This window comes from Phacochoerus africanus, chromosome 8 (assembly GCF_016906955.1).
Source record: "Phacochoerus africanus isolate WHEZ1 chromosome 8, ROS_Pafr_v1, whole genome shotgun sequence".
Taxonomy (NCBI): domain Eukaryota; kingdom Metazoa; phylum Chordata; class Mammalia; order Artiodactyla; family Suidae; genus Phacochoerus; species Phacochoerus africanus.
This window is the reverse complement of record NC_062551.1, coordinates 59,607,563-59,619,248: the sequence shown is the minus strand read 5'-3', so window position 1 is coordinate 59,619,248 and position 11,686 is coordinate 59,607,563. Positions and strand designations below refer to the sequence as shown.

Sequence of the window (11,686 nt, the reverse complement as noted above, 5' to 3'; positions counted from 1 at the left end):
AGATTTTTTGTGTGTGTATAGTGTACAATAGTGCACAGTTTAGGGTGCAGTTTTTAAGTTGAGATTCGTTGACATCACATTATATTAGTTTCATGGGTACAAAATAATGATGAAATCCTTGTATCTGTTGCCAACTGATCACAATAAGTCTAATTAACATCCACTACCCATACGGTTACATTTTTATGCCATCGAAATTTGTAAGGTTTAGCCTCTCAGTTTCATTCTTAAATATGGATATCCAGTTTTCCAAACACTGCTTATTAAATAGATTGATTTTTTTTTATTTTTAGTCCCCAATACAATTTTTTTCCAGTGTGCAGCATGGTGACCCAGTTACACATACATGTACATTCTTTTTCACTGTATATTCTTAGTGCTGTTTGCAAACATTAATTAACCACTGGTGCATGACTTTATTTCTGTGCTCTCTATGCTGTTCCTTTGACTTCTTTTTATGTCAACACCATACTACTAGGTTACCATAACTTTCACGTATATAGTTGAAATGAGGGATTCCGATGCCTCCAGCTTTGTTCTTCTTTCTCAAGATTGCCTTGGTTATTTGGGATGTTTTGTAGCTGTGTACAAATGTAGGATTTTTCCTATTTCTGTGAATAATGATAAGGAGATAGCTTCATCTGGGCCAACAGTGTTGTTGAACAAGACAGACTTGTTTCTTCACTTCATGGACCTTCAACACAGGTGGGGATCAGGATTGAAGTAATTGGGAATAAGTACCAGGAATGATGGGGACTGTTATTACTTGTCTTCTTCTCTGGGGAGAGTCATTGTTCTGGAGTTTGGCAGTGTCTCCCTTCTCAGGAGGAAAAAAGAGCGAGACTCCTGCCCGGTGTTGGTTATGCGAGAAGACAGCTGATGTCATCACCAGGACAGACTCCTTTCTGCTCTAGACCACTCTGAAGCCCTCTCCATGTCTTTTCACAAAGATGTCCTAAGAACCACAAGCCAGGCAGCTCTGAAAACCATGTATCTTTTACAGATGGGCGTTGAGGCTCTGGCCAGTGTCATTGTCTTCTTCCACCATATGTCTCCAATCTTGCTTGGCCACAAGCAGAGACTCACACACATGGCCATCGTCCATCTCCTAGTTCTTCTTTCCTCTGGGATTCCCCACATAGTGGCAGCTTTTGTTTCAAGGAACCCCCTGTCCAGAATTGTGTGTAAATTTGTATCTTATACATGGAAAGTGGCTTGCAGCTCCACCCTGTGCTTCACCTGTGTCCTGAGCACCTATCATGTCTTCATTCTCATGTCAGGAGAGCAGAGAAGACAACGCTCCAAGGAAGAGCCCCCAAGATCATTGGTCCTTCCTGTTATGTCTTGTGGATATTCGGTGTCTTAATGTACATCCATGTTCCTTTGGAAAATCACTGGTCCGCAGGACATGCACAACTATACTGATACCCAAGGTAATTGGTTCTGCTCATCTTCAGTCCTGATACAGGCTTTAGATGCTTATGGTCCATCTCTGATGTCATGTTTATTGGCCTCATGGCCTGGTCCAGTGGCTCCATGCTGCTTCTCCTGCACAGACACCACCAGAGAACGCAGTATATTCACAGGCCCACTGCCTACCACCAATGCCCCCCAGAGACCAGAGCTGCCCACACCATCCTGATGCTGGTGGTCACCTTTGTCTTCTTCTTTGTGCTGAATTCCAGTTTTGCTTTTTATATCACTGCCTATACACATTTGCATCTATGGTTGATACAGACCACTCATCTTCTGGCTTCGTGTTTCCCCACTTTTAGCCCCTTCTTTCTAATCCTTGGGGATCCTAGAGCTCCTAGATGCTACTCTCGAGGTGTAAGAAATTGTGGTTGAAATGTAGAATATGTAGAAGGCAACTTCTCTAATAAACATATTTATTCTCTGACTATTTACTCAGTACCATTTTTGAGATATAATTAAAATACATTGTAGAAATTTCAATTGTTCAAAATAATGATTCTGTGTTTGTTTATATTATATCATCACAGAAAGTATGAATGATCATATTCATGCAAAGATACAAAATTATTTTTCTTGTGAGGAAGCCCTCTGAGATTTACTCACTCAGCAAATTTGAAAAGACATGTTATTATTTGCTATAATTACCATACTGTACATTACATCCCCGTGACTTACTTTATATCTGGTCATTTGTACCTTTTGATGTTTGTCATTAGGGTCAAATCTTTACATAAAATCCAATGAACTTGAAAGGTCAATTTAATAATACTGTCTCATTGAAATATCCGAAAGCAAACCCATCAAATGATTGGCTCAAAAAACATGCTCCAAATTATTGAGGAAACCAGTTTCCCCCTTGATCAATCCAACTGCCTGGAAGAAATCTCCTTTCTTAAGAAATATTTTAAATGGTTTCACATATTTTATTTCTATGTGGCTGTGCCTAATACCTGAAAAATATTGGTGCATACTCTAATATTGGTCCAGCTGAATATTACTCCAGAGGGGGTAGAGATTTTATTTCATAGATGAAGACAAGCTTGGAAAAAGGGTGTTTTTCTATATTACCTTGAATCTTTATTTAACTGTGTTTTTCCAAAAAAAAACTAGGATTACACAGAAAATCCATGTTCTTCAAAGTTGCTTCACCTTGAAAGCTGTATTTTTCTTTACATGGATGACCCTCTGTAATTTTGGTTAATTGGATGGTTGAAGTGATTTGAAATAAGGAGTAGAATCTGCCCCCTTTATACTTGTCACCTAAACATTTGTAGTTTTCATCAATGAAAAACAGAAAAGTCTAGTTTTCTCTTTGTACTATCCATATATCTCTCTTTGTCTTTCCTTCTGCCTTCTTTGTGACCGTCTGGGGTCTGAATAGACCATTTTGATACTGTTAAGGTATGACTATTTTGTATTGATTATGGTAGCCATTATATACAGATTCCCAAATTATTACACTCTAGTTAAAACTGCTGGTGACCATTTCAAAGAATCTATGAGAATCTTGAAACAGTTTGATTTCACATAGCTTGTAATGCTCTGTGCTCTCGTGTGTTGTTGTTGTTGTTGTTGTTGTTGTTCTTCAAAGAACACTGACTCCTGCAAATGGAAATCCGTGTGTAGAAATCAAGGTCTGCTATGAGCTCTGCACCTTGCTGCCACTATGATGGATTCTGGGACCTCTCAGCAGAGAGAGCGGTTTGGGTTTCATGCATGTGGAAATACACATGCAAATTCACACACATATCTTTTTATAATGAGCTCTGAGTTATTCACAAATCCTCCAAGTCAAAACCAACCCCAAGGGTCATTCTAGCCTTTCATACATCTACCTTTACAAATATTTCTCCAACGGTGAGAAACCTGGACTCTGTCCACACCAATGTATATATTATTTGCTGAATTCTTTCTTCATGTTTAAGGATCCCATTGTCCTACCTTCCTGCATTCTCACATCCCTCCTCAGCACCTTCATGCAATGCTGGTTTGTCCTTTCACAAGGATACCCTCCCTCCACAAAGCCCACCTCCTTGGAGAGGTGGCGTCTAAAACACTCAACCGCAAGGCTGTTTACCAGCTTCCTCCCTCCCTGCCCTGCCCTCTAAGGGGGCTCCCGTGCCACTACATGTGCTTCTGCAGCTGTGCCAACACCATCTGCACCTGGGAGGGTAAAGGAAATGACAAGAAAGGAATGAAGCTCAAAAGGAGGAAAACAGCAGAGGTGTCATCCTACTTCTGGAAGGTCCTTTTCAGGAGATGCAAAATTCTGGGCCGACCCTTGTTTTCCTACCTTCGATTTCCTGAAAATTGACAACTAGGTGGCAGAGCCAGGATTCAAAATGAGACAGATCTGGTAGGAACTAGTAAATATCAGAGAGCCGATGGAGGTGGAACATTATGCTGTGACAATCTCCTTTGGAAAAATACAATTGTTTGCGAGCTTTTAAAAATTCTCTGCAAGTTTCTGGTGACCGGCTTCAAAGGATGCTCTCCACTTCAGTCCCAACGGTGTTTTTGGTGTCAGTGATTTCAGTCCTGACACCACGCCATCTGTAGGCCATGACAGTTTCTGCTCTGACGTCATTCCCGCCTGTCCTGCACTGACCCATCTCTACAAAATGTTCCCTTTTGAATCATCCAAGGACAGGCCATGCTCTGCAGCATTTTCCTGGGACTGTGACAGGCGGGGCCTCTCTTGGTTCCACACACAATTTTACCAAAACCAGAAGCATTGAAATTCCTCTTAGTTAAGGTCTGATTCTTGCAGTGTTAGCATGTCAGAGTTCCCACAAATTTACACACCAACAAGCCCTTCAGGGGACAACTTACAGAGAGATGAGCATATCTGGGACACATGGAGATGATGTGGATAACACATATCTGCCAATAATACCAAATACTACTTCTTTTTTATTTGTTGTTAAAGTCTATTTGATTTACAATGTTGTGTCAATTTCTGCTGCACAGCAAAGGGACCCAGTCATTCACATACATATATATATTCTTTTTCTCACATCATCCCCGTCATGTTCTATCAGAAGTGACTGGATCTAATTCCCTGTTTTATACAGCAGGACCTCATGGCATATCCAGTCTAAATGTCCTAGTTTGCACCTACTAACCCCAAATGCCTATTCCACCCCACCCCTTCCCCTGCCCCATGGCAACAAGTCTGTTTTCTATGTCTGTGTCTGTTTCCATTTCATAGATAGGTTCATTGGGCCATATTTTAGATTCCATATATTGTAAGGCTGGTTCAGTGTTGCTGAATTCTCTCAGCTTTTGCTTATCTGTGAAGCTTTTGATTTCTCCTTCAAATCTGAAGGAGAGCCTTGCTGGGTAAAGTAGTCTTGGTTGGAGGTTTTTTCCTTTCATCACGTTAAGTACATCATGCCACTCCCTTCTGGCCTGCAAAGTTTCTGCTGAAAAATCTGCCGATAAACTTATCGGGGTTCCCTTGTATGTTATTTGTTTCTTTTCCCTAGCTGCTTTCAAGATTTTCTCTTTGTCTTTAATTTTGGTCGGTTTGATTAATATGTGTCTCGGGATGTTCCTCCTTGGGTTTATTTTGTATGGTTCTCGTTGTGCTTCCTGGATTTGAGTGAGTGGTTCCTTTCCGCTCAGGGAAGTTTTTGGCTGTTATCTCTTGGAATATTTTTTCTATCCCCTTCTCTCTCTCTTCTCCTTCTGGCACCCCTGTAGTACAGATGTTGGTGCATTTCACGTTGTCCCAGAGTTCTCTGAGACTCTCTTCATTTGTTTTCAATCTATTTTCTCTTTTCTGTTCCGCATCCGTAATTTCTACTAATCTGTCCTCCACCTCACTAATTCTTTCTTCTGCCTCCTGTATTCTGCTGTTAGCTGCTTCTAGTGAATTTTTTATTTCAGTTATTGTATTTTGCATCTCTTCTTGCTTAAGTTTTATATCTTGTATCTCTTTGCTCAGTGTTTCCTGTAAGTTATCCTTCTTTGCCTCCAGTTTATTTCCAATGTCTTGCATCATCTTCAGCATCAACAGTCTAAAGTCTTTTTCCTGGAGGCTGAGAATCTCCTCGTTGCTTAGCTGATTTTCTGGGGTTTTTCCTTTCTCCCTCATCTGGGTTATAGTTCTATGCCTTTTCATTTTTATAGGTTTTTGGCATGGTGACCTTTTTGCAGACAATAGAGTTGTAGCCTCTCTTACTTCTGGTGTCTGCCCCCCTTGTGGCTGAAGTCAGTATGGGGGCTTGCTGTAGGCTTCCTGATGGGAGGGACTGGTGCCTGCCCACTGGTAGGTAGGGCTGATTCTAATCCCTCTGGTGGGTGGGGCTTTGTCTCTGGGTATGATTAGAGGTAGCTGTGTGACTGGGGGGTCTTTAGGCAGCCTGTTTACTGATGTGTGGGGCTGTGATCCCACCTGGATTGTTTTTGGCCTGGGGCTTCTCAGCATTGATGGGTGCAGCCAGATTCTCCAACCTCCAGAGAAAGGCACGCTGCTGAATACTCCCAAGAGCTTTGCCTCCAATGCCCTTCCCCCACAATAAGGCATATTCACCCCCTGTTTTCCCAGGAGGTCCTCCAAGAACTGCAGTCAGGTCCAACCCAGATTCCTGGGGAGTCTTTGCTTTGCCCTGGGACCCAGTGAATGTGAAAGTCTGCGTGTGCCTTTTAAGAATGGGGTCTCCATTTCCCCCATTCCTGAGGAGCTCCTGTGCACAAGCCCCACTGGCCTTCAAGACCAGATGCTCTGGGGGCTCTTTCTCCCAGTGCTAGATCCCCACACGTGGGAGTTTGGTGTGGGGCTGAGAACTCTCACTCCTGTAGGTGAGTCTCTGTGATACAGTTACTTTCCAGTCTGTGGGGTTTCCCACCCAGGAGGTATGGGGTTGCTTACATCACGTAATCACCCCTCCTGCCCCTTGACGTGGCCTCCTCTTTGTCTTCTGGAGTAGGATATCTTTTTGAAGGTTTCCAGTCCATTTGGTTGAAGGTTGCTCAGCATTTGATTGTAATTTTGTTGTTTTTGTGACAGAAGTTGAGCTCCAGTCCTTCCATTCTGCATCTTAATCCCGCCTTAGATTCCACATATAAATGATATCATATGGTATTTGTCTTTCTCTTCCTGACTTAACTGCACTTAGAATGAGAATCTCTAAGCAAATTGCCATTTGTTGCAAATGGCATTGTTTCATTCCTTTATGGCTGAATATTATTCTATTGTGTATATATACCACATCTTCTTAATCCATTCATCTGTCAATGGACATATAGGTTGTTTCCATGTCTTGGCTTGTGACTAGTGCTGCTATGAACATATGGGTGCATGTAGCTTTTTGAATTAGTTTCATTCAGATATATTCTTGGGAGTGGGATTGCTGGATCATATGGTTCTATATTTAGTTTTCTGAGGAAACTCCATACTGTTTCCAAATGCTATTTCTAAAATAGTCAGCTCTATAGGAGGAATATTAGCTTGAGAAGGTGTCGAATGACCCTAAAAGTAGAAAAAACACAGTGACATTCTCAGTAGGAAACGAAAGAGCATAAAAACACAATTTCTCAATGAAAAGCCAGTTGAAAACCCATGGGGAGTGTGTGGATGTCCCAAAGAACGGGGGAATCTGTGGGTTTGCAGATGGGGCAGGCAGTGGTCATTAGAACTCTTTTAAAGCACAGAAGAGAAGACGTGGTGTGTAAGGGCATGTGAAAGAGAGGAGGTGTGTGCACGGGGCTGAGATGCAAAGTGGGTGGTGACGGAGATCACGAATGCGACTGTGAGTGCGTATGTGTGGTGGAGAGGGAGTGTGTGTGTCTCTCCCTGAGGAAGAGGAGGTAGGGGACAACAAAATAATATGCTGAGAAATTTAATTCCTTTATGTCCCAGTCTCCATGTCACCCAGAAAGAGCAGGTGCAGGAAAAAGCATCCAGCCCTTTCCTTCTTCTCCTACCTGCTCCTGCTCCACCAGAAACACCAGCCCTGATGCACCAACCCCAACTTCTGGTACCATCTGCTGTACCAGACACCCCCAAATTCAATTGAATACATGCAGCTTCTTCCAGTCCTTGTCAAATACAGTATGAACTCGCCACATGGAGCTGTTTATTTTAAGCTAATTAGAGTAAGATTATAGTTGAGCTCCTCATTTTCACTAGACTCATTTAAAGTGCTCCATGATGGGAGTTCCCACTGGGGCTCCGTGGAAACAGATCTGAGTAGTATCCATGAGGATGCAGGTTGGATCCCTGGCCTCACTCAGTGGGTCAGGGATCTGACATTGCTGTGAGCTGTAGTGTACATCACAGATACGGCTCAGATCCCATGTTCTTGTCGCTGCAGTGTAGGCCAGCAGCAACAGCCCCAATTCAGCCCTTGGCCTGGGAATTTCCATATGCTGCAGGTGTGGCCCTAAAAAAAGCAAAAATACATAAATAAGTGCTCAGTGGTGACATGTGGGACATGGCATCCATTCTGTACAACACACAGGTCATTTTCAGAATCTTAAAAGGTTCTATTCCACCCCCTGCCAGATACAGTTAATTCTCTGTTTAAAAAAGAGAGAGAATGCCCAAGTCTTCATTTCACACACACACACACACACACACACACACACACACACACGCACGCACACACCAACACAAGATCCCTGGAAACCAGCATTAGCACCAGGCTGGAAGTCCCTTGGTTGGGGAACGTCGTTCTCACTTCAGCCCCTGAAGACAAAGTTGTTCAGGACAGAACCACACAGACATGTGCGCCCTCCTCTCCATCTACATCTGGTCCAGATCTGGTGACTTCAGAATGTCTCAACACAGGGCCCCAGACGATGTTTGCTAATAAAACAGTGAAAGAAAGATAAAACTGAGGAATTCCCATGATGGCTCAGTGAAAACGAATCTGACTAGGGTCCATGAGGATACAGGTTCAATCTCTGGCCTTGCTCTGTGGGTTAAGGATCCAGCATTGCTGTGAGCTGTGGTGTAGGTTGCAGACTCAGCCAGATCCCCCGTTGCTGTGACTGTGGCCTAGTCTGGCAGCTACAGCTCCGATTCAACCCCTAGCCTGGGAACCTCCATGTGTGGCCCTAAAAAAAAGTCGTGGCGCAGCATAAATGAATCCGACTAGGAATGATGAGGTTGTGGGTTCAATCCCTGGCCTCGCTCAGTGGGTTAAGGATCTGGCATTGCCAGGAGCTGGGGTATAGGTTGTAGATGCAGCTTGGATCCTGAGTTGCTGTGGCTCTGGTGTAGGCCGGCAGCTGTAGCTCCAATTTGACCTCTAGTCTGGGAACCGCCATATGCTGTGGGTACAGCCCTAAAAAGACAAAAAAAGACAAAAACAAAACAAAACCAAAATCACCTAAGAGAAAATGGAGTAAGTAAGGCTTCAGTCAGTGTATGACTCAGAGCGGAGATCTAACCACATCCACCATGATGCCAGTTTCAACATTCTGTTTGTGCACCTGTCAGAAATTACTTATGATGTTTGATGTTCATGATGCCTAATTAGATTTACCTTTGTCGTTAAAGTGAGGAGATCTGAACTTGTCAGAACACTCCAAACGGCACCACAGAGTGGAATCAGCCAGAACCTATCATGAGTCTCCCTCGCCTATAGTTCACTCCCCTTTGAACCGTTCGAATTAACTGCTGCAGGGTTTTCTGCCCATAAATGCATCCGAATTATCTGTCTTAACACTGACACCAAACTGTTCTCAGCCAGGGTATCCACATGATTTTAAAATTGTCCAGGAGAGGAGACCGAGCAGGGGTGTGTTGAGGAAACGGGATCTGCTCGAGGTCCCTGATGGCTGAGGGTGAACAGGAGCTCCTGAGGTGGGGTCGGTGGGTGGTGACCCTGTTGTCTACAGTCCAGTGTGCTTGGAAACATCCCCTAATTGCATTTGAAGGAGCCTTTTTTTTTTTCCCCCCACTGTACAGCAAGGGGGTCAAGTTATCCTTACATGTATACATTACAATTACATTTTTTTCCCCACCCTTTGTTCTGTTGCAACATGAGTATCTAGACAAAGTTCTCAATGCTATTCAGCAGGATCTCCTTGTAAATCTATTCTAAATTGTGTCTGATAAGCCCAAGCTCCCAATCTCTCCCACTCCCTCCCCCTCCCATCAGGCAGCCACAAGTCTTTTCTCCAAGTCCATGATTTTCTTTTCTGAGGAGATGTTCATTTGTGCTGGATATTAGATTCCAGTTATAAGTGATATCATATGGTATTTGTCTTTGTCTTTCTGGCTCATTTCACTCAGGATGAGAGTCTCTAGTTCCATCCATGTTGCTGCAAATGGCATTATGTCATTCTTTTTTATGGCTGAGTAGTATTCCATTGTGTATATAGACCACATCTTCCGAATCCAATCCTCTGTCAATGGACATTTGGGTTGTTTCCATGTCCTGGCTATTGTGAATAGTGCTGCAATGAACATGCGGGTGCATGTGTCTCTTTTAAGTAGAGTTTTGTCCGGATAGATGCCCAAGAGTGGGATTGTGGGGTCATACAGAAGTTCTATGTATAGATTTCTAAGGTATCTCCAAACTGTTCTCCATAGTGGCTGTACCAGTTTACATTCCCACCAACAGTGCAGGAGGGTTCCCTTTTCTCCACAGCCCCTCCAGCACTTGTTATTTGTGGACTTATTAATGATGGCCATTCTGACTGGTGTAAGGTGGTATCTCATGGTAGTTTTGATTTGCATTTCTCTTATAATCAGCGATGTTGAGCATTTTTTCATGTGTTTGCTGGCCATCAGTATATTGGAGGAGCCATTTTTAACAGTCCTCTCTGAAATTATAAATATTCAAACAGAAAAATATTATGTGGATGAAACAAAGTTGAAGAACTAGCACTAAACTGAGGGGGAAGCATGAAAACATGCCAAATATGAAACAAACGCCAGCAGAAAAAAACACTTTTTTTTTTTTTTTTTTAGCCAGTGCTGTTTTCATGAGGATCCAACAATATAGGTAATTGTGGACCATTGCGGAAGCAAAAAGAACCATTTCTCAGTGAAAATCCTGTTGGAAACCCATGGGGAATGTGGGGTTGGCCCAGAGCCTGGAGGCGTCATGGCCTTTCAGATGGGCCAGGTAGTGGGCCCCAGAATTCTCTCAAAGTACTCGTTCTTGGGAACAAACGTTTTCTCAAAGACTCAGGGAGTAAATATTTTAGGTTCACAGGCCTCATGGACTCTGTTACCCCTACTTAATGCTGCCTTCGTAATAGAAGCTGCCATAGGCAATATGAAGACAGGTGTGGCGGGATTCCAGTAAAACACACCAAAACTTTCCATTAAAATGCATCATCTTCCTGTGAAGCCATGTGGGCATGAAGAATACACAGTATTGACACACAGTATCCATCCTGGGCCTCCGACCGTCCACATGCCATGTGGAAAACACAGTTTCCTGCTGCCTTAGTGGTGGATTCAGCATTGTCACTGCTGTGGCTCATGTTGGATCCCAGGCCTAGGAACTCCCACATGCCATGGGAATAGCCAAAAAAAAAAAAAAAAAAAAGTATTTTCAATGTCTTTAAAAAAAAAAGGGGAAATTTTTAAATGCATTAAATTCCATTAATTTCCTCCAAATACTCTTTTCACCAGATACCATAATTTTTGACAAGTTTTATTTCCATTTTAATTTATTTCAAAAGATTAAAATTTTTCTTTCAAGGAAAAGAAAAGAATACACAGTATTTTAAGGTAGAAAATACCCAGTTAAATGGGGAATTTTACTGATGAATCAAGCCTAGGGAGGTAAATGCAAAAAGCACGCAATTCCAAGTCATTAGAACCAGACTCCTGATCCAGTGATGACACTTGGTATTTTGGAGACGTCAAAAAAACACTGAGGGACACGTCCAACTGGAAATATAGTAAAAGATGCCATTGATGTGCCTTCAAGTGTCCCTTTAAGACCTGATTAAACCCAGACACCTACAGTCAATTAATATTTGACAAAGGAAGCAAGAACATAAAATGGGAAAAGAGAGCCTCTTTAGCAAGTGGTGCTGGGAAACCTGACAGCTGCACGTAAATCAATGAAACTGAAAACACCCTCACACCATGCACAAAAATAAATTCAAATTGGCTTAAAGACTTAAACATAAGACAAGACACCATCAAACTCCTGGAAGAGAACATGGGTAAAACATTCTCTGACATCAACCATACAAATGTTTTCTCAGGTCAGTCTCCCAAATCAACAGAAAT

The 11,686-nt window shown here is 42.7% G+C and overlaps 1 pseudogene; it reads left to right on the top strand.

Moving 5' to 3' along the window:
* Positions 1 to 934: 934 nt before the first annotated feature.
* On the top strand, positions 935 to 3,790 carry LOC125133278 (vomeronasal type-1 receptor 4-like; annotated as a pseudogene).
* Positions 3,791 to 11,686: the final 7,896 nt, after the last annotated feature.